This window comes from Saimiri boliviensis, chromosome 14, assembly GCF_048565385.1.
Source record: "Saimiri boliviensis isolate mSaiBol1 chromosome 14, mSaiBol1.pri, whole genome shotgun sequence".
Lineage (NCBI taxonomy): Eukaryota > Metazoa > Chordata > Mammalia > Primates > Cebidae > Saimiri > Saimiri boliviensis.
The window spans coordinates 28,208,316-28,231,336 of record NC_133462.1 but is presented as its reverse complement, the minus strand read 5'-3'; the positions used below and the strand labels follow the sequence as shown (position 1 = coordinate 28,231,336).

At 49.8% G+C, this 23,021-nt stretch overlaps 1 protein-coding gene and 1 non-coding gene across 16 annotated transcripts in view; one reads left to right on the top strand and one right to left on the bottom strand.

Moving 5' to 3' along the window:
• GATAD2A (GATA zinc finger domain containing 2A) overlaps positions 1-23,021 on the top strand; it is a 125,653-nt gene that overhangs the window by 16,404 nt on the left and 86,228 nt on the right. For 5 of the 15 annotated variants that reach the window (XM_074384346.1, XM_039465438.2, XM_039465434.2 and 2 more), the window contains exon 1: positions 5,214-5,556. The exons of 6 other annotated variants lie outside the window; for them this stretch is intronic. The gene's annotated coding sequence lies outside the window, so the exon portion shown is untranslated. 4 more of the 15 variants (XM_039465435.2, XM_039465436.2, XM_074384344.1 and 1 more) reach the window with 3 other exon arrangements.
• On the bottom strand, positions 1,218-1,350 carry LOC120362886 (small nucleolar RNA SNORA64/SNORA10 family). The gene has a single exon (XR_005578678.1). It is a non-coding gene; the product is annotated as a small nucleolar RNA SNORA64/SNORA10 family (small nucleolar RNA).

Below are 23,021 nucleotides of genomic sequence, written 5' to 3'. Positions count from 1 at the left end.
GCCATCGTGCCCAGCCAATTCCTCAGTCTTTCTTATGAATACATTTTCTGCATTGAAATCATTTTGTGTCTTTCAGTGGCACCAGCCTGTCAGCTTCTGGAGTATGTGCCTGTAAGCTTCTTAGGCTGCAGAACCCTTGGGATCAGTGGTCTCTCAGTTGCCAATCAGCGTTTATCACATAAGTCATCTTGTATGTTGTCCACCAAGAACTTCAAAGAAATTGTCTGATTTCTGTTCAAGTACAGTACCTTGAACATTCAGTAGGTGATGCTACTCTTTTTCAGTAGTTTTGCACTACTTTGGAGCCTTTGGCCAATTTCTGCTGTAAAAGCAGACATGAACATGGAATTTGACCCCAATTTCTTTTCTTCAGTCCCTCAGTTGTTTAGGGACAGGCTCAGGTGGTGTTTAGAAGTTTGTGAGTACACTTGAAAGATGATTAGACTATTTTCCTGTGGTTAAGGTAGAAAGTGGCCTAGCTATTATTAGTGGGATGTGGTCTGTGAAAGACAATGAAGTTTAAAATGAATTTGGAAGATTTTTTCTGTTGTTTTGAGACAGGATCTCACTCTGTCACCTAGGCTATAGTGCAGTGCCACAATCATGGCTCACTGCAGCCTCAAACTCCTGGGCTTGGCCGGGCGCGGTGGCTCAAGCCTGTAATCCCAGCATTTTAGGAGGCCGAGGCGGGTGGATCATGAGGTCGAGTGATCGAGACCAACCTGGTCAACATGGTGAAACCCCGTCTCTACTAAAAATACAAAAAATTAGCTGGGCATGGTGGTGCGTGCCTATAATCCCAGCTACTCAGGAGGCTGAGGCAGGAGAATTGCCTGAACCCAGGAGGCGGAGGTTGCGGTGAGCCGAGATCGCGCCATTGCACTCCAGCCTGGGTAACAAGAGCGAAACTCCGTCTCAAAAAAAAAAAAAAAAAAAAAAAAAAAACTCTTGGGCTTGAGTGATCCATCTCTCTCAGCTCCCTGAGTAGCTGGAGGTACAGGCATGTGCCACCATACTTGGCTAATTTTCTTTCTTTCTTTCTTTCTTTCTTTTTTTTTTTTTAAAGACGTTGTTTCACCATGTTGGTCAGGCTGGTCTTGAACTCCTGACCTCAGGTAATCTGTCTGCCTTGGCCTCCAAAGTGCTTGGATTACAGGCATGAGCCACCACGCCTGGCCTCTTTTTTTTTTTTTTTTTAAAGTCTTTTTTTACCCAAAAACTGTCGTACTCCTAAGAACAGGGAGGCCATTCTAGGCGGTTCTGTTGTGCATTAGGAGAGCCTTTCTTTGCCTCCCTGAAAACATGCCAAGCACACACTGGACTTGTGTGATTAAGCAGAGCTGAGAAGCCAATTTTTCCTTTGTTACAGAGATGGGATCTCACTATGTCAGCCCGGCTGGTTTCAAACTCCTGGCCTCAAGTGATTCTCTCACCTTGGCTTCCCAGAGTGCTGGGATTACAGTTGTGAGCCACTGTGCTCAGCCTGGAAGAAAATTTTAACTAAATAACAGGTGTTTTGAAAGTATGGTATTAACAACTGCTATCATTAAGTTTTGTTTGTTTGCTTTTTTTTGACATGGAGTCTGGCTCTGTCATCCAGGCTAGAGTGCAGTAGTGTGATCTTGGTTTACGGCAACCTCCACCTCTTGGGTTCAGCGATTCTCCTGCTTCAGCCTCCCGAGTAGCTGTGATTACAGGTGCATGCCACCATGCTTGGCTAATTTTTGTATTTTTTTGAGACAGAGTCTCGCTCTGTTGCCAGGCTGGAGTACAGTGGCGTGATCTGGGCTCACTGAAACCTCCGCCTCCCAGGTTCAAGCAATTCTCCTGCCTGGAATTCCAGTTGTGAGCCACTGTCCCCAGCTAATTTTTGTATTTTTAGTAGAGTTGGGGTTTCGCCATGTTGACTAGGCTAGTCTCAAACGCCTGACCTCAGGTGATTCACCCGCCTCAGCCTCCCAAAGTGCTGAGATTACAGATGTGAGCCACTGTACCCAGCTGTCACTAAGTATTGACTATCTTGTTTTCAGGGCAAAGAGAAAACTTTTAGAAAACATGGTTCTGGCCCTAGTTGTCTCTTAATTAGAGTTTCTTCAGCTTTAGAATGGCATCTGAAGATGATTGCATCATATGTCATAATTACCCAGCTGAACTATTTGCTGTTTAGTCCGGCACTGGGCACTGAGGCAGAAAGGTCTTTAATCCAAACAGCCTCATTCACCCAGCCTGAGTCTATGGGACCCCAGGCAGATCTGGATTCACTGCTACTTATCCATCTACCCTCCTGGCCCCTCTTGTCCTATGACAGAATAAACCCTGTAGCCCTGTAGCTATTTCACCCCACCAGCATACCCCCCAACCCTCCTACTTCCCACCTGACTTTCCCAGCTGAGAAGTTGGCACTCCTCTCTGGAGCAACCCACTTTTCACCAGTGCACCCCTCAGTCCACAGGGGTGTGTCATTAATATGTTACAGTTGATGCCTCCTTCTTTAAAAAAAAAAAAAAAAAAAGGGTGGTTGTCACTTTGGTGACTCACATAGGGCTTGCCAGCTCAAATTCTGGCATTTGTATATCTGTCTCAAGTCTCACGTCTCCCACCTGACCATACTTTGCTCTGTTTGTAGTTAATTAAATTGACATTAATCAAGACCCAAGTGAGGAGCAGTGAGATAATATTTTGCTTGTATTGCTTTAATATACATCATGTGATTCATCATTGTAGCATAAAGCAGTTCTCAAAATATACAGCCACCACGTTAGGGTGAAAAACCTGGATATTTGCCCTAAGCTATGCTTGCACATGGGATCAGGGAGCTCTCTAAATTCCTGTACCAAGTCACCTGTTTGAGAATAAGACTGTGCTGTTTGTTTGGTTTCTGAATTTGAACTTTGAATTTCTTTTTTTCTTTTTTCTTTTTTAGATATAGGAAACAATGAATTTCTTTGTAGCAAAGCAAGTTACTGACATAACTGGGTCAGAAAAAGTGATTGGGGGGTCAACAATTTGTATTTTGTATCACTTTTAGGTTGAATTCTCTTGGCCTTTTGGAGGTTGTACCAGGTGCTGCATTAAGTACTGGGAAGATTTTGTAGTATGTGTGTGGGAGCGAAATCAACTGCAAAAAGTTGTCAATTGTATATAGAACTCAACACAGAATTAAAAAGGAGCTTTTCTCTTTTTTTGAGATGGAGTCTCGCTCCTGTTGCCAGGCTGGAGTGCAGTGGCGCATTCTCGGCCCACTACCACCTCTGCCTCCCGGGTTCAAGTGATTCTCCCGAGGAGCTGGGACTACAGGCATGCGCCACCACCCCCAGATAATTTTTGTATTTTTAGTAGAGACGGGGTTTCACCATGTTGGCCAGGATGGTCTTGATCTCCTGACCTCATGATCCACCCGCGTTGGCCTCCCAAAGTGCTGGGATTACAGGTGTGAGCCACCACACCTGGCCTTTTTTTTTGAGACAGAGTCTCACTGTGTTGCCCAGGCTGGGGTGTAGTGGTATGATCTTGGCTCACTGCAACCTCCACCTCCTGGGTTCAAGCAATTCTTCTGCATCAGCCTTCTCAGTAGCTGGGATTACAGGTGGGCGACACCATGCCCAGCTAATTTTTGTATTTTTAGTAGAGACAGTTTCACCGTGTTGGTCAGGCTGGTCTTGAACTCCTGATCTCATGATCCACTCATCTCGGCCTCCCAGAGTGCTGGGACTACAGGCATAAATCACCGCCCCCCGCTGAAAGAGCTTTTTTTGAACTTTCTGTTTAAGGTGACATACCGCAGAAAAATAATTATTTTTTTCTTTTTAGAAAAAATGTTTTGTAAAACTTATTCTACATGAAGCTACATGAAGTGTTTTTCCAGTTTATGGTAGAGACCCAGCAATTGGTAGGTGTTACCTTGCTTCTCTTTTCAAATGAAGCAGAATAGAAGATAACAGTACCTTGCATGTGGTAAATTTATGTTTGGTGAAACTTGTTTCAGTTGTACATACAGATGTATTAGGGTATGCGATGAAACATTTTGTCACCATTCTTCAGGAGTCTAGGTGCCTTATCAGGAATTGTTTGTTTTAAAACAACATGAGGCCGGGCGCGGTGGCTCAAGCCGGTAATCCCAGCACTTTGGGAGGCCGAGGCGGGTGGATCACGAGGTCGAGAGATCGAGACCATCCTGGTCAACATGGTGAAACCCCGTCTCTACTAAAAATACAAAAAACTAGCTGGGCGTGGTGGTGCATGCCTGTAATCCCAGCTACTTAGGAGGCTGAGGCAGGAGAATTGCCTGAGCCCAGGAGGCGGAGGTTGCAGTGAGCCGAGAACGCGCCATTGCACTCCAGCCTGAGTAACAAGAGCGAAACTCCGTCTCAAAAAAACAAAAACAAAAACAAAAAAAAAACATGAAAAGAGGCGGTTTCGGGGATTCTTCAGAACCTGACTTTGGTATTGAGAGCCGCCTTGTGGTACTAGATTTTCCATGAACTTGATAAAGTTGTATTTTGCTTTACGTAGTTTAACATCTCCAAAGTTCATTCTCTTTCAGGTTTTCATTCTGTCTCCTGTGTTTCCTCCTTGTCACTGGAGAGGGAAGGGTGCAGATTCGCTTTCTTGAGGGGGGTTCACCTTCTCCCAGAGGCACGAGGGCAGATTGGGAGGTAACTGGAGAGGGAGAGCAGTTATCCCCAAGTGTCTTAAGGTGGGTGAGTCTGGAGCTTGCTTTGTAGAACTCTGTTCACTGCGCTGGAGAAGTGATCGTTCAGCCGATCCACACCCCACCGTCCCCACAGACACCGGGGCCGAAGTTCCCAGAGAAGAGCTGCGTGACGACCCCGCTGGGGTGACATTCTAACTCGCGTTTCAAAGGCAACCCTGAGTTGCTTGAGGTCGCCCAGCTCAGCTGGCGCGAGGTCAGCAGTGAGCGCGTCGTGAGTCAGCCCTGGGTGCGGCCCGCCCGGCTCTGCCGCCGGTGAGCTGGCGACGACCCCTCGGCCTGCGGAGGGCGCTGGGACTCTCCAGGGAGGGAGCCAGCCGTTGCCGGCGTGGGAAACCAGCGCGCCCAGCGAGGTGTCGCGTGGGAGCGCGCCGGAGAGGGGCGGTGCTTCCGGGGCGGGACCAGCCGGCCCCGCCCCTCGATTCAGGGGCCCGCCTTCTACGCCCGGAGCCCCGCCCATGAGTTCCTCCCTTCTCGTTCGGCCCCGCCCCTCGGTCGCCGGGCCCCGCCCAGCCGGGCGCGGGCGGGCGGCGTCGCCTTTAAGAGCTCCCCGGTGTTTTGGGGGCCGCGGGCCGGGCGCGCTGACCTGGTGCGCATGTCCCGGGCGGTGACGCCGGCGCCGGGCTCCATGTGTGCGGCCGAGGGGCGCATTATCTGGCCGGCGGCGCGGGCGGGCGGGCGGACCGGCGGAGCGAGCGCCGCGGGCCCGGGCGGCCCCACAGGCGGAACGAGCGCGCGCGGCCCGGCGCCCCCGGCCCCTCCGCCGCCCGACCCCGCGGGCGACCCCGGCCCCGCAGCCCCACGAACCCGCGCACTGCCCTAGGGCCCGGCCGACCTGCGGCCCGGTAAGTTCTGGACCAAACTTGGCGGGGGGCGGGGGCCGGGGACGTGTGGCGGAGTCTGGAGCGGCGCGGGCCGCGAAGGGTCGGGGCCTCGGGGGGCCGTGAGGGACCCCCGCAAGAGCGTGGAAAAGTGAGAGGGAGCGAGTTCTACTCCTTGTATTCTGGGAGCGTCTTCTTGCGCTGCCCTGGAAAGTTCCTCGCCCCGAGGCGGCCCGGGCACTTGGGGGCCGGGCGGGGCGGGGGTCCCGGAAAGTCGCGGCTTCGCCCCGCTTCCGTCTTGCGCTTCCTGCGGGGTCGGGGGAAGGGCTGGGCCGCGAGGCGCCTCTTCCGAGCAGTCGGGACGGGTGGGGGGGGGCGGGCAGGCGGCACGTGGGCGCGCGGGGCGGGGGTCCCGCTCTGGGGCGGGGGTCCCAGCCGGGCAGGGCAGCAACGCTGAACCCCGCCGCGGCGGCGGCGGCGGCGGATCCCGTGTCAGAATAAGAGTCCCCGCGCGCCCACGCCTGGAGGGCCGGCCCTCCCCCCGCTCGCGCCCTTCCTGCCTGACCCCCGGGAACCGCGGGACCCTTCCCCCTCTCTGATCTCCAGCCTATCTCAAGGCTCGACACTTTAAATTTGCCTCCCCATCTAGGCGGTTGCTCCATTGATTTCTTTTTTCCCACCTGGAGTGGGTCGGCATCAGTGACTAGACAGCGGCAGCTGGCCTTTTAAAGGGATTATTGCCAAGAATCGGAATTGATCACTTCAACAAGGAAAGGCTTATGGGCAGGGCCCAGGCTGAGAGCCTGACGGACACTTGGAGTGTGCGCACACTGGGACCCAGAAATGAATGGTGACCCCTCCCTTAGTAAGTGAATGACAACCCTTAGGTGCGTGTTTTCCTGCCCTGCCCTGAGAATTTTGCACAGGGCAAAATTTTGTAGGTCTGACTTAACGTCTTTAGGTGTATAGTTCATCCTTATCTTAAGAGCTTTGCATTCTTTAGATCAAAGTCCGAGTGAGTCACTTGAGCCTTTAATTTTCTGTCTTCCTACCGGTTTACTTCTTTGAGTTTTCTTCGAGTACACAGGGCTGGTTACATCTCTGGTTCTGTGTGCCCATTCACACAGTGACACCTCCTGGCTGTGGCAGCACAGAAACTGAGAGAGAGACAGCCCTCTGTGCCGGTGTCTCAGTCTTGGACTTACTTGTCCTGTTGACTTACTTATTCTTGTAGTCGTTACAAGTTTTCTTTTAAACCAGATTACATGAAATAATGTTTGCCAGCCCCAGTTAACATATGCTAAGAACCTGACCACAAGCTGTGGAGGAGGGCTGATAGCTCATACTAGCCCTCGGGTCTGAGTGCCTACTGTGTTTTAAGCTCCCTGCACAGACGTATTCTGTGCCCATAACAATCCCACGGGGAGTAAAGGAGTATTATCTGCACTTTACAGATGAGGAAATTGGGGCTCCTGGAGGCCAGGCGGCTTGGTCAAGGCCTCTTAGTAGAGAGGCAGAGCTGAGGAGCCAGCTCTTGGTGCTCCAGAGCCCACAGATGCTGCAGTTTGCAAACCCTGCTTGGCATGTCCCTGGCGCTTCTAAAACACAAGCCCGTTTTCTTGTCCAGGCTCCAGGTCACCTCTGTTCGAGGAGGTAGGGGATAATCTGGTGACATGGGCACACCATCCTAGCCCTGCTTTGTTCTAATGGAGCAGCGTTATCAGCCAGATTTTAAGGAGCCGAACCACAGAGTTAGTTGCCACTTTGCATTTCGTTCTTCAGCTTGGGACTAAGAAAAGTTGGCCCTTTTCTGGAGGAAACAGTTTATAGAGTGTGGGAAATTTCCAAGGGATTTTCTAGATCCTCTGTCTTCACTTACTCCCTCCCTTCCTTTATCTTTCATTTCTTATTTGTCGCCTAAATTCCAAAGCTGGTTTTTATGAAGATTGCTTCTCATCTTGGAAGGGCTGTAAAGAATGGGAAGACTTGTGTGTGAGTGATTTGGATGCATTGTGAGGTTTTTTTTTTTTTTTTTAAAGGCAGTTTTGCTCTTGTTTTCCAGGCTGGAGTGCAGTGGTGCAATCTTGGCTCACTGCAACCTCTGCCTCCTGAGTTCAAGCGATTCTCCTGCCTCTGCCTCCTAGGTAGCTGGGATAACAGGAGCCTGCCACCACACCCAGCTAATTTTGTATTTTTAGTAGAGACGGGATTTCTCCGTGTTGGTCAGGTTGGTCTGTAACTCCCAACCTCAAGTGATCCACCTGCCCCGCCTCCTAAAGTGCTGGGATTACAGGCGTGAGCCACCACACCTGGCCTTTTATTATTATTATTTTTTGAGAGAGAGTCTCGCTTTGTTGCCCAGGAGTACAGTGGTGCGATCTTGGCTCACTGCAACCTACGCCTCCAGAGTTCAAGTGATTCTCCTGCTTCAGCCTCCTGAATAGCTGGGACTACAGGTGAGTGTCACCACACCCAGCTAATTTTTGTATTTTTAGTAGAGATGGGGTTTCACCATGCTGGCCAGGCTGGTCTCGAACTCCTGACCTTGTGTGATCTGCCTGGCTTGGCCTCCCAAAGTGCGGGGATTGCAGGCATGAGCTGCTGTGCCTGTCAGATGCATTGTTATTTCTACTCAGATGACAGTTTTTTAAAATGTCAAGTCATCTCTCTTAATGTGATATCATTTGGCAAATCCTACAATCTTATATTTTGATAGTGAGGGAAAAAAATTAATGCTACTTTCAGTAGGGAAAAATCCTGGAAGGTTTTCTACCAAAATGTGAGTAAAAGTCTCTACATTAGGATTAACAAAAGTTTTTCTTTTTTTATTTGTTTTGTTTTTGAGATGGAGTCTTGCTCTGTTGCCCAGGCTGGGGTGCAATGGTGCGATCTCACCTTACTGCAACTTCTGCCTCCCAGGTTCAAGCAGTTCTCCTGCCTTAGCCTCCTGAGTCTCTGGGATTACAGGCGTACACTACCATGCCTGGCTGATTTTTTTTAACTTTTAGAAGAGACGGGGTTTCACCATGTTGTTCAGGCTGGTCTCTTAACTCCTGACCTCATGGTCCTTCCGCCTCGGCCTCCCAAAGTGCTGGGATTACAGGTGTGAGCCACCATGCCCAGCCTGTGTGTATGTTTTTAATGAGGAACCTTTTTTTGAGTAATGAAACACATTACTCTAATTTTCAACTCTTCAGTAGCTCCTCTGACTTGTTTTGCATCATTTATTTTGTGAATTTCTGACATTGCACGTAGTGATTTCTAGATTGATTTATTCAACAAATATCAGAGTGCATACTCTGCCTCTGACACTGTGCTAGGAATCCCTGCACAGTGGAGTTTATAGTGAGATTAGTGGGCCAGGAATCGTAATTAATCTCATAAACGTGGGGAAACTTACAGGGATCAAGGAGAGAAGGACGCTGTGACCTGGTGAGCCCAAAAGAAGGGTCTTTGTCCTACTGGGGTCAGAGAGCGAGTAGGTGGACCCTCTTGAAGGGGATAAAGCCGGTGCAGTGAGACACACAGCTGGGACCTCTTTGGGTCTTAGATAGCAAATGACTAAAGGATGCCTCTGAAAAATGTGGCTGGGAAAGTTGTAAAGCCGTTTTTGAAATGTTGGCTTATTTATTTATTTATTTATTTATTTTGGGTTTTTGTTCTTGGGAGAAGATGAAGAATGACCAGCAGAGTCTTGGATATGTCAGTTCCCAACAGAGACAGAAATGTAACTGCCCTTACGACTGAATTTGGTTAAGGACCGTCAGCATGTGCTGACACCTCAAAGCTTGGGCAGCTCAGATGCTTGTCTGGAGAACTATCTGCTTGGACTCGGGTGTTTCTGTGACATCAAATGGAACAGGCAGGGCTATTTTCTCTAGACCTTTCCCCCCGATAATTGAGTTAATTTATGCTTGTTGGAGAAAACTAGGAAGATTATGAAATAGGTGAGTGGATGAAGTCGTCTTGAACAGCTGTCCTGGGGTAGGAGAGCATCCCTGGGATTTCGTCCTAACCCTTGTCTGGTTGGGAAGTGCAGCAGAACCAGAAGAACGGGTTCGCAGTGTCATGGTTTGAGGCTTACAGAACTATGCTGCCTGCTAAGTGTGGTGGTTTGTTAGAATGGATGCTTTTGAGTTAGCTGTTTCAGGAGGTGACTCTCCGCAGTCTGGCCTCAGATGGTGGGTCTTTCAGGTAACAGGACTTCAGTGCTAACTGTGCACAGGTATGTCTTTGAATGGAATTAGGAAGGCAGTGTATTAAGAAGGTTGAGATAAAACAGATCTTGAAGTGGTTGGTGGTTGCAGCGAGGTGGAAGTCGTGAGACCTGTACTGTCTGAAAAAAATGTTTCACTCTGGACACATCCTGCTTGAGCATGGGCTCCTGAGCATCCCTGCAAACAGGATCTGGGACTTTTTTTTGTGAAGCGTGTCTGACCATGGGCTTCTTGCCCCTCCTCCACCCTGTGCTTTCCAGACTCTATTTGTGACCTCTTTTTGTTAGAAATGTAGGTTAGTCTTTTAGAAGACAAAAGAATTTACCCTAATAGAATACCTGCTGGTAGTCTCAGGAAGTGATTGGGAATCCACCAAACCCTCTAGGTGTGGGAGAGAGGGGCCCTTGGTGAGAATGTTGCATGTTTGCACCAGTTTGTGCAGTTGCCAGGGCCTCTTGTAGCATCTCTGTGCGCTGAACCCACCTTGTCTCTCCTGAGCCTCCAGAGGCACCCGTGTTTCACGTGAGTTGGTCAGGGAACTTGCCTTTTCTGTTCTGATTTCTAGATTGTAGGGTTCCTTACTTATATGGAAGGGCTGAAGACATGTAATTTCTGAGGATACTGGAGGCTAGCTTTTGAGGTAGGATTTGCTGGCAGGAGATGAGCAGACCTTGAAAGGGAGGCTCCCTGCAAGTCAAAGTGGCAGGTTTTGGGGCAGGGGTCAGGGTTGAGGTGGTTGAGCTTCAGGCCTTTCCTGCTGTTTGGCTTCAAAAATAGTAGCTGTGCCTTCGGGGAGGGGTGTGGCCATGTGGTGCCGGACTGGGGAGAAATGCTACTTGTTTGAAGGATTTGTTGAAGAATCCCTCAGCCATTCCTCCTGCAGTTCCATCTCAGGACCTGGTGCTGCCTGGCTGGCATGCCTTGCTGGTTACATCTTCTGGTTAGAACCTTGAACCTTAACTCAGCCTCCATAAGGTGGTCCATTCGAGCACACACTTCAAAAATACTGCAGCATTATGGTGGCACAGCAGCTTCTCCTCTGCCAAGGAGGCCACTTCCAGTCCAGGGGCACCTGCTTTTTGCCAAGTGTGGCCGAATGCCTGTTGCTGAGCAGCCTGTCTCTAGTGGCGTCCAGGACGGCCCTGGCTTTGTCTCAGACAGCCTGATGTTAGCTCTGCCTAGCCACTTCCTAGGGAAGGACCTTGTTGAACCTCACCCGTTTTCCATTTCTGTTAAGGGGGTGCTTACTGTCTCCCTGGGAAGGCCGTGCTGGAGTAAGATAACAAGTGCAAATGATCAACCCCAGTGCCTATGTGTTCCATATGTTGGAGTTCAGTGAGTCCTGTTATGACTGACAGATGAGCCAGAGTTCAAAGGCCCGCCTCTTGTGTGGGAGGGATGGCACCACGCTCATGGCAAACTGTCACTGTCTTCATGCACGCCTTGAGCCACGCTGGAGTGCATGCCTAAGCTTTGTGCCCCAGCCTATCCGCCTATCCCCCACGTTCCTGAGAAGAAGGCAAAGTCCCCTACAGGGGCTGATAATTGCCAGTATCACCTAGCTCATTTTTCTGCAGGTGGGATCCACCCCAGCCTTTCTGATTTCAGGCTTTGTATATTTTTTCCACTGCCTTGGGGCCTTCTTGATGATACTGACTGCCTGGGTTGGTTGTGCCCGAAGCCAGGAGGCAGCCTCTTTCCTGGCCCGGGGTTTGCTGAAGCCAGCATCCTGACTTTCATCTGTGAGATGGGAAGCTGTTTGCCAGGCACATCTGTCATCGGAGGCTTCCTCTGGGAACTGAGAGGGGTCCCTGTCCCTGAGTGGACTCTGGCTAGGGCTGGAAGTTGGTGGTTTGATGGTGCTTGCAGTGGCAACTGGGAGTGCCAGAGTGAATCTCATCCTCCTGGACTTGCCTTCCACACTGACAGCTCACCAGCCAGTTTGGAGTTGGACAGACCTGGCTTTGCCACTGACGACATGCAGTTTACCACTCTTCAGCCTTGGGTGGGTCACCTGGCCTCAGCTTTCTCTTCTGTTGGTGGAGACAGTCTCTTTGACCTAACAGGATGCTGTGAGGACAAGTGGGAAGTGTCCACAAGCAGTCAGAGGTACTCCAACCTTTGCCTCTCCATTTATTTTAGAGCCAAAAAGCTTTCTCCTCGCAGATGACAACTGCACAGTGGTTCTTGAACACCTCCCATCACCGTTACATGCAATGAAACACTTTGATTGAGGAGCTAGGTTTTCTTTATAACAGAATCCCACTGCAAGCTAACAATTCGGAGGCCTAAGAGTCAGGTCAAGGCTGGGTGTGGTGGCTCATGTCTGTAATCCCAGCACTTTGGGAAGCAGAGCCAGACTAATTGCTTGAGCCCAGGAGTTCGAGACCAGCCTGGGCAACATAGCAATCCCCCATCTCTCTTTTTTTTTTTGGAGACAGTCTAACTGTCGCTCAGGCTGGAGTGCAGTAGTGCAGTCTTGGTTCACTGCAACCTCCGCCTCCTGGATTCAAGCGATTTGCCTGCCTCAGCCTCCTGCGTAGCTGGGACTACAGGCACACACCACCATGCCTGGCTAATTTTTTTTTTTTTTTTGTATTTTTAGTAGAGATGGGGTTTCACCGTGTTAGCCAGGATGGTCTTGATCTCCTGACCTCGTGATCCACCTGCCTCAGCCTCCCAAAGTGCTAGGATTATAGGTGTGAGCCACAGTGCCCAGTGTCCCCATCTTTTAAAAATTAGCCAGATATGGTGTCACACACCTATAGGCCCAGCTGTTCACGAGGCTGACGGGGGAGGTCGAAGCTGCAGTCAGCAGAGATCGTGCCATTGCACTCTAGCCTGGGCGACAGAGTGAGACTTTGTCTGGGGAGGGGGGAAGGTCTGGTCAGGGGAAGGTCTGGTCAGATTATCTGGAAGGGCTGTGAAAAACCCTGTGGCCCTAAATCTGCATATAATACCAACTTAACATTTTCTCCAATCAGCCATTTTGTGCAGTCAACCTTTGAGTCAGTAGCTGTGTCTATACTAAACACATTCTTACCTTAGAGGCCTCTGCTTACCCTGACCTTGGAGGTGGGCAGGTTTAAGCCCAGTAAAATAGGCCTCCAATTTATGATGCTTTGACTTAAAATTTTTCTTTTCTTTTCTTTTTTTTTTTTTTGAGACGGAGTTTCGCTCTTGTTACCCAGGCTGGAGTGCAATGGTGCGATCTCGGCTCCCCGCAACCTCTGTCTCCTGGTTTCAGGCAATTCTCCTGCCTCAACCTCCTGAGTAGCTGGGATTACAGACCTGCGCCACCATGCCCAGCTAATGTTTTGTATTTTTAGTAGAGACAGGGTTTCACCATGTTGACCAGGATGGTCTCGATCTCTTGATCTCGTGATCCACCTGCCTTGGCCTCCCAAAGTGTTGGAATTACAGGCGTGAGCCACCGCGCCCGGCCCTTAAAATTTTTCAACTTTATGATGGGTTTATCAGATATAACCTCTTTGTAAGTCGAGGAGCTCCCTTTGATTTGTGAAGTTAATGTGTTGATTCTTCTGAGTGTGGATCCCTTTTGTACCATAGTGAAGTTGAGAAATTGTAAGTCGAATCATTGTAAAATGCGACTAATTGCTGTGTTAAATGCATTTTCCACTTACGGTATTTTCTACTCCCAACGGGGTTGCATTCTGATACACCCATAATAACTCCAGGAGCATCTGTCTGGTTGCTGGGGTTTCAAGTTGGCGGATTTTGGTGGTAGTGACAGCAGATTTTTAGTCCTCTTGTTTGTTTAGCACAGGTTCACTCTGCCAGCAAATTTTAAAAACTGCTGTTGCCACCTTCGTCACATCCACAGAGGAACATTTTTCCCTGATGCTCAGTGTGGCTGGAGAAAGTAGGAGACTGGTGAACTGAATTCTTGGTTCGAAGGCATCGATTGAATTGGTTCAGTCACTCATGAAGTCTGTGCTGCTCTCAGGACTTGCTTATCGTTGACGGAACACCTGAGCTGCATTTTCTGTTGTCTCCTCTAGTGTCCCTGGGTTTGCCAAGGGTTCATGCCCACCCCTTACGATGGTGGTTCTTTCAGAGGATTCTGTAGTCAGCTCCTTTTCCTAGGATTCTCTTATACCTGCTGTAACCCAGGGAGAGTTTGCTGGTGTGTTTGGTGTTTTTGTTCACACGACTGTTTGATGGACCGACTTTCTCTGTAGTTTGTATGTGAGCCATCTGTCTCTTGCCTCCCGTTCCCAAACTTTAGGTCAAGTTTTTAGTGTTGAGTCTTTCTGTTTTTGTCTCTTTTCCGACTGTACAAGCATTTCCTGTTGCTGAAGTCTGGGGAGTGAGGGCCTCAGGTGTCAGTGTTAGGAGTTGCCTGGTCTGTTTTTGAAGTTTTCTTGGGCAAAGATAGTAATGTATACTGAGCGTGGGTTGAAATGTAATTGCAGTCTTACTGTCAGTTTGTGTTTGTCAGGGCATAAGGTTAGAAATGTAACTATTTTTGGTAATTGGGTAGCAGCCAAACTTAGGATTCTACCTGGGACTTTTTTCTGTGTGCTGGGTTCTGCTGGACCCAACACTGGGCACAGATAGGAAACTGAGGCTCAAGTGGAGGAGGAGTGGCCTGCAGAAGGAATGAGGACATATCCCTGTTTTCTCCTGGAGTTAGACTTTCTGATCTCTGTTGTTCTTACTGATGTCTTTGTGGCTTGGTGAGTTTTGCTTTGTTTTGGCTTCTTTCTTACTTTATTTATGTAGGTCCATTGGCCAGTTTCCTTCCTCGGGGCCTTGTTTTTTTTTTTTTTTTTTTTTTGAAACAGTCTTGCTCTGTTGTCCAGTCTGGAGTGCCAGTAGCAACCTCTACATCCAGTTCAAATGGTTCTTGTACCTCAGCCTCCAGAGTAGCTGGGATTACAGATGCACACCACCATGCCCAGCTCATTTTTGTATTTTTTGTAGAGACTGCATTTCACCATGTTGGCCAAGCTGGTCTTGAACTCCTGGCTTTAAGTTACCTGTCTGCTTTGGTCTCCCAAAGTGTGGGGATTTACCGGTGTGAGTCACCGTGCCCAGCCGCCCCCTCACCTTTTTTTTTTTTTTTTTTTTTTTTTTGAGACAGTCTCACTCTGTTGTGTGATCTCAGCTCACTGCAACCTCTACCTGCCGGGTTCAAGCTATTCTCCTGCCCCAGCCTCCCAAGTAGCTGGCATTACAGGCGTGCACCACCACTCCCAGCCAATTTTTGTATTTTTAGTAGGGTGGAGTTTCACCATGTTTGCCAGGCTGGCCTTGAACTCCTGACCTCAGGTGATTTCACCCCTCAGCCTCCCAAAGTGCTGGGATTAGAGGTGTGAGCCACCATGCCTGGCTGGCTTTACATTTTAAGAGCATAAAACTACTTTTCCCTGTATGTTTTTTTTTTTTTTCTTTCCCAAGAGACATGGTCTTGCTCTGTCACCCAGGCCAGAGTGCACGTGCTGGTGAGCAGAGTGCACTCTAAGCCTTGACCTCCTGGGCTTAAGCTATCCTCCTACCTAAGTCTTCCAAAGCACTGCTAGGGTTACAGGTTCCCATCTCTTGTAAAATGTAATTGCGTTGTTTGTAGACATCTTTCAGGTGATACATGGGTGACCATTTAAAGACACAAAAAAGCAGCCCATCGAAACGGGAGACGATGGCTAAATGTCAGGTCCTGCACTGGGCTCCGATGGTCGACTGTGTTAGTCCTGGGAGAGCGAGGCATTAACACTCTGCCAGGGATGCTGGATGAGACCTGGTTAAGGGAATTGAACATATTTTGTTCAGATGAGAGATGGTTTGGGGTGGGGTGGGGTGGCAGCAGGTTCCAGAAGGGCCCAGGATCTTGGCTCGGGATTGGACTGAAGGCCTTTCCTGCTGCTGGCTCCATCGGGCAGGCTTACTCACCCCCTTGGGGAATACAGAGGAGGTTCCTCTTACTTTCCAGGGATAAGATCAGGTGACCCTGTTGCAAAAGGCAGAAGTGGACAGTGGCTACCTGGGGAAGGAGCTCAGCATTGAGTGAGCCCCTCAGAGACTTGCACCCACTTTCTGTGAAGTTTAAGATGAGGGAGCTTCTCTGTTGCCTTGGCTTATTGCATTAGGGAAAAGGATACATAGATTGCTTGGGAAAACTGGAGTCGTTTTGAGCTGTTTAACCAGTCTTCTGAGTTTGTGAACCAGTCTTTTGAGTTTGTGAACTACTCTTGGCTGTTTTTTTTTTTTTTTTTAAACTTCTTTTTTTGTTTTGAGACAGAGTTTTACTCTTGTTGCTCAGGTTGGAGTGCAGTGGCAAGATCTCAACTCACTGCAACCTCATCTCCAGGGTTCAAGCGATTTTCCTGCTTCAGGCTCCCGAGTAGCTGGGATTACAGGCATGTGCCACCATGCCTGGCTAATTTTTGTATTAATAGTAGAGACGGGGTTTCACCATGTTTACCTGGCTGATCTCAAACTCCTGACCTCAGGTGATCTACCTGCCTCGGCCTCCCAAAGTGCTGGGATTACAGGTGTGAGTCACTGCACCTGGCCTAAAACTTATTTTTTAAAGTCAATCCATTGACATTTTAGAGCTTAACTGCTCCAGCAGATACCCTGTGGAATGAAATGCAGCCTAGCTTTGAATCACAGTGAAGTGATTGGTGCCGGAGATGATGTGTTGCTGGCTGTAGGATTCTCTAAGCAGAGCTTCTTAGTTGGTGGTCTGGGATGAGTGACGGGTGCAGACGTCCTCGTGGCTAGGTGGCCCCTGCCCCTGGCCCGCTCCTAAAGGCTGAGAGTAGCCTCATCTTCTCCACTGTCCTGCACACATAGAATTCTTAACTACATGGCAGAACCGGAAAAAGATGGGACATCTGATTACCCCCCGCCACACACACACACACACACACACACACACACACACACACAGACACACACAATTCTGAGAAATGATTTTTCTTGGCTCTCTGTCTCAGGATATCCACAGCTCCAGTGGAGAAGGGACTCCTCTGCACACTGCACTAGAGGAGTGTTGGCGGGGGTGATGGAGTTGGCCGTTCACCCTCCTGGACCTCAGGATATATGAAAGTCATACTGGGAACTAAGGTCAGAAAGCACAGGTTGTTGTGATTGTTGGTGATGTCCTTAAATAGGAGACTGTTTATACTTCACTCTCAAAGCGTGGAGAGCCCTCAAAGGTTTCTGAGCATGACAATATTGACTTGAATGGGCAGAAGAAAGGCCATTGATAAAAGGCAGGCATGAGCTAATATGGCCTTGGATTTGCCTGACAGAATAAAAAGCAGGGACAGGTGCCAGAGACACTGTAGGAAGATTGGGTGGGGATTAACTGGATACCAAGGGCTGAGGACAGTTCATCTGTTTGACAACTGTTGGAGTCCCTTGCCTGCTCGGCCAGTGCTGAGCCCCAGGGGTGTTCGGTTATGAAGGAGATTCCTGCCCTCTGAGGTCTTAGAGCCTCTTGGGGGGAAACAGGGCAGGGTGTCATGATGCAAATGTTGGGGCACTCAGAGAAAGGGCAGGCAGGAGAGGTGTCGGAGTGGTGGCCCCTGAACAAGGACTGGAGGATGACACAGGGTCTTTGGTTTTAGAGGTGCTGAGCTAGATCCTGGAGAGATGCTCAGGGACAGTTGGCTGTTGGCCGTGGGCAGTCATTGTCCGCTTTGATGGGCTGAGGATGCAGTGGGTGGGGTGTGGAGGCCCCATGTGACCATCAGGACCCTCATGAAGAATGAAGAGGCTATGTCTCTTTGACCCCATCTGACGGGCCAGCTCCAGAGGGCAGGTGTAGAACTTGATATATCCTTGTGTGTACCCCTCTCCAAACTGTAGTGCTTTGTGTTAGGTGAAAGTGTGACAGATAATAGTTGAAAGAATGAAATATCCAAGGGACTGTCTCAATACATTGGAAAAGTTAGTTCTGTTCTGTTCCTACAAACGAAATAGCAGGAGATGGATGGAAGTTTGAGGAACACAGACCTGATTTAGCCCGAGAAAGCTCTTTCTAGCATTTGGAGGTACCAGAAGATGCTCAGTGTGAACTCAGAGCCCAGGGAGCTGGTTGAGAACCCACATTTTCTAGATTCTGAGGATTTTCCAGCTTGAGGTTTTGGACACTATTCCAGAAAGACCCAGAGCGATTAAGACACATCTCTGAAACAACCACATGAATTATTCTAGCAGCTGCTGCTTGCTGGTTTTAGGAAGTTTCCTTGTTTCATGCATTGCTCAAATGTTTTCAAATTCTAGCTCTTTTGGCAGAGTTCGGGGGAGAAGACAGGTGGGTGTCCCGCTGTGACACTGGTTTTGAGAGTGGGGAGGGGTTGTGGTCGCCCGAAGGAAAAGAGCCTTGGGGATTTGCCACTTGGATGAAAATGACTTGGTATCTGTCTAGTGATCACCAAGACCCCAACGGCAGGGTCCTGATTTGGAGACTTAGGTTGGGAGTGATGTCTCAGATGAGTTAGGTGCGAGTGGGCTGGGATGTACCCTGACTACCGCCCACTCCAGAAGCCCTCCTAGCTGGGCCTGGATTGTCTCTCAGGGCCTGTACCCTCCACCATCCTTGCATTCAGTGGCCAGGAGACCTGTCCCCTCCCCCTGGTCTGTGCCTGCTCTGCTCATTGCCTCACATGTGTGAGCACTGAGTGCTGTTCGAGTGGAGGGAGGAAGGGACGTCTGCACACACTATCTGCCGAGGGACCCTGGTTTGATCCTTTGGTGCCCTAAGTGTGTGATTGGCATGCACATATGTCTCACTGGAAATGAAGATGAGAATTGGTCTGGTTTGTGATCTGGGCCGGGTAGTATTTGTCAGCACCCATAAAACCAAAGCCCCTTCCCGCATCTTGTACACTGGCAGACAGGGACTCAGAGGCCAGGTGGCTGTTCATGCCCGTGGGACTCTGAGGGTTTTCATGCCTTCATGAAGTCCTGGGAGTTTCTAGCAATTCAGTAGTGGGTTAACTTGGAGGAATAGAGGAATCCCGGGTCTGTACTAATCTCTGCATCTTTTTTTCTTCTCTCTTTTCTTTTTTTTTTTTTTTGAGATGGAGTTTCGCTCTTGTTATCCAGGCTGGAGTGCAATGGTGCGATCTCGGCTCACCGCAACCTCCTCCTCCTGGGTTCAGGCAATTCTCCTGCCTCAGCCTCCTGAGTAGCTGGGATTACAGGCACGTGCCACCATGCCCAGCTAATTTTTTGTATTTTTAGTAGTGACGGGGTTTCACCATGTTGACCAGGATGGTCTCGATCTCTTTACCTCGTGATCCACCCGCCTTGGCCTCCCGAAGTGCTGGGATTACAGGCTTGAGCCACCGCGCCCGGCCCTTTTTTTCTTTTTCTTTTTTTTTTCTTTTGAGACGGAGTTTCGCTCTTGTTACCCAGGCTGGAGTGCAATGGCACGATCTCGGCTCACCGCAACCTCTGCCTCCTGGGTTCAGGCAATTCTCCTGCCTCAGCCTCCTGAGTAGCTGGGATTACAGGCATGTGCCACCATGCCCAGCTAATTTTTGTATTTTTAGTAGAGACAGGGTTTCACCATATTGACCAGGATGGTCTCGATCTCCTGACCTCGTGATCCACCCGCCTTGGCCTCCCAAAGTGCTGGAATTACAGGCTTGAGCCACCGCGCCCGGCCCTTTTTTTCTTTTTAAGACGGTGTCTTGTTCTGTCACCCAGGCTGGAGTGCAGTAGCGCAGTCTCGGCTCACTGTAACTGTGCTTCCCAGGTTCAAATGATTGTTGTGCCTCAGCTGCCTGAGTAGCTGGAATTACGGCACGCACCACCAAGCCCAACTAATTTTTGTATTTTAGTAGAGATGGGGTTTCGCCGTGTTGGCCAGACTGGTCTCAAATTTCTGACCTCAAGTAATCCACTTGCCTTGGCCTCCCGAAGTTCTGGGATTATAGGTGTGAGCCACTGCCCTGGATGATACCTACAACTTTGGTAGAGGAAGTTTTCCTAGAGCCTTGGGAAGGATCCAGTGCTAGCACCGTCTTAGAGTCAGATTGTTCTCAGTGGTACAGTGGTTCAGGTTTGAGCCTGGGTCTAGGCGGTGGTGGCTGACATGGGTCTGGATTCCCATCTGACTTCTTCACTCTGTGACCCTGGACAACCATCTTGACTTTTCTTAACCTTGGTGTTTCATCTGTCAGTTGTGGGTATTGGTGGTAGTGCCTTGTGAGAAGTGCTGGTCACGGTGGTGGGTTCCATCATGTGAAGTGTGGGTATGATGACAGTCCCTTGTGTGAGTGTGGGTATGATGACGGTGCCTCGTACGATGGTTATGAGGATTAAATGAAATCAGGCATGTAAAGTGTTGGCACATCGCCTGGCTCCAAATAAAGAATTCAGTAATTGTTAGCCACCGTTTCCTCTTTCAGTAACAAAACCTCTTGTCAACATATTAAAGATGATTCTCTTGGTATCCCCAAAGTTTTCAGAAGCAGGATTTTCTCTCGCAGTTTGAATCCATGTGCCTGGTGGTAACTTTCTCAGATGAGGGTCAGGTCCTCCCCTTCTTGCCCCAGCGATGCCTGGCGGACACTTGGGGAGGCCTTGACTGTGAGGCTGCATGTTAGTGCTGGTATAAGGGTTAGGTAGGGCCTGAAGCTGCTTGAGGTGTCTTGAAACCTAGGAAGGGAGGACCAGGGAGGTGAGATCAGTGGGCCTCCTCCGAGGAAGAGAAGGCAGGAGGGTCCCCTGCAAGGCAGGCCCGGTGAGAGCCAGTTGAATGGATGAGTGAACTAACACCCCTGCCCTATGGCCCTGCCCATCTTTGCCTCTTCTGGCCTATACTATCCCTTCACCTATCCACACCAGTTTCCCAGGGGATGTCTTGCATGTAGGTTGGGTTGTCTAGGCATCGCTGCGCTTCAGTGACACTGTGGGAGATGGACTTTGTGGTTGACTTGAGGGCACACTGAGAGCAGTGCACTTCTCTGGGATGGATGGCTGGGTTCTCAAGGACCAACAGCTAAGAAGTAGGGAGCGGGGTGTGTGTGCTGGCCCTGTGTTTGCTGGCCTGCCTGCTGATGTGGAACCAGATGTGTGCTGCCATTTTGCTGTGTGTGAGGGAAGAACCACATTCTAGTCTGCGTTGGACATGTGGGCTCTGTGTGGGCAGAGTCCTGCCTCTTGTGGGGCCCCCATCTTACTTTGGGGATGATGCATGTGGAATCTGCTGAGGACTTAGCCTAAGGCTGTGTAGTCTGACAGATTTCTTCAGACCTTCTCTCTTTTTTTTCCCCTTTTTGAGACAGATCTCGCTCTGTCGCTCAGGCTGGAGTGCAGTGGCACAACCTTGGCTCACTGCAACCTCCGCCTTTTGAGTTCAAGCAGTTCTCCTGCCTGAGCTTCCCGAGTAGCTGGGATTACAGGTGCCCACCACCGTGCCCAGCTAATTTTTGTATTTTTAGTAGAGATGGGGTTTCATCGCTAAAACCCCAGTTCAAAACCTGGCTAAGCGGGTTTTGAACTCCCGACTTCAGGCGATTTGCCCACCTTGGCCTCCCAAAGTGCTGGGATTATAGGCATGAGCCACTGCATCCAGCCAGACCTTCCTATTTCAAGAAAGTGATTCTAGTGAAATTTCCATTGTTCTTTATAACACATCAGCATTTTCATACTAAAGCCTCTTCCCAGCAAGGAAAATGCTACTCAAGAAGCAGCAAGCATATTTCAAGGCTCTGGATTTGCTTGCTTCCCACCGCAGGAGGCAGGCCGTTTGGCCCTTGTTTTCTGGCTCCTCTTGGAGCAGGGTTCCCCAGGTGTCCAGCCCCCACCAGCGCAGTTTCCTCCCTGCTTGCTCCCTGGAAGCTGGCTGTTGGGCCACACAGGCAGAACTCCTAGCTAGCAGGGCCCCATGTCCACCTTGCACCTCCTTTCCCCAAGCCTCAGTGTCCCTTCTGTGACATCTAAGTTTTCAGGAGGTGTTGCTTTCTTCATCTTGGCCTCAGTTTATCCTGTAAGGACTTGGGGTGGTATTGAGGATAGTTGACAGTTCTGTGAAGCACCCTCTGAGAAACCCTTGCTGTTCTGACATCTTCCATATTTTTTGCCTGATACTATAAATCAGGTATCCCCAAACTACGGCCCGCGGGCCGCACGCGGCCCCCTGAGGCCATTTATCTGGCCCCGCGCCGCACTTCAGGAAGGGGCACCTCTTTCATTGGTGGTCAGTGAGAGGAGCACAGTATGTGGCGGCCCTCCAACGGTCTGAGGGACAGTGAACTGGCCCCCTGTGTAAAAAGTTTGGGGACACCTGGCCTATGCTGAAGGGGGCAGCTCTCACTAGTGACTCAGTCTCTCCTCTGCTATAAGATGCTCAGTCTCTCCTCTGCTATAAGTTTGGGGACGCCTGCTATAAATTGTCAAAGAGATGTGGAGTATGTTTACAACCTTGCATCTCTCTTTTCTTTTTGTTTTTGAGATAGTGTCTCATTCTGTCACCCAGGCTGGAGTGCAGTGGCACAAAAATGGCTCACTGCTGCCTTGACTTCCTGGGCTCAAGTGATCTTCCCACCTCAACCTCCTGAGTAGCTGGGATTGCAGGTACACACCACCATATCCAGCTAATTTGAAAATATGGTGTAGAGAAAGGGTCCCACTTGTTGCCTAGGCTGGTCTCAAATCCCTGGGTTCAAGCGATCCTCCTGTCTTGGTCTCCCAGAGTGCTGGATTACAGGTATGAGCCACTGCACTGGGCCCATTTCTCTCTTAATTGGCATATGCAGCGGCAGCCGAAATTTGCTGATAGGTGTTGCCATTGTTATAGTTTCTTCGTTCATACTTTACAGCATTTCAAAGTCAGTCACGTGATTTTTGTGATGGCTGTGGTGCGTCATCAGTTTGCAGCAGCGATGAAGCATCTGGGATTAAGAACCAGCTTGTTGGCCTGGTCCTTGGGCAAGGCCCTGAGGGTCCTGGGCTGAATGCCCCCCCCGAGCTGACCACGTGGCCTCAGTCAGGGCCATTGGTGCCATGGCGTAGTTGGTGGATGGCTCCATCCAAGTCTCAGAATTTACCAAATTGACTGTTTGATTTGGCAGCTGATGGTCAGAGAAATTGAGTTCTGCCTCTTAGCAAAGGAAGCTTGGATTTCTAGAATTCTTTGCTGTAGATGGGGCAGGGGATGGCGTGGGCAGAATGAATGCAAAGTGTGGGGGCTTGATCGGCCAGGCCCTCCCACTTGTCCTAACCTGGACTCGGAGGTGTCTGAAAGATTGTGGGTGGACAGCAGTGACCTTGCTGCTTGGCTGGGTT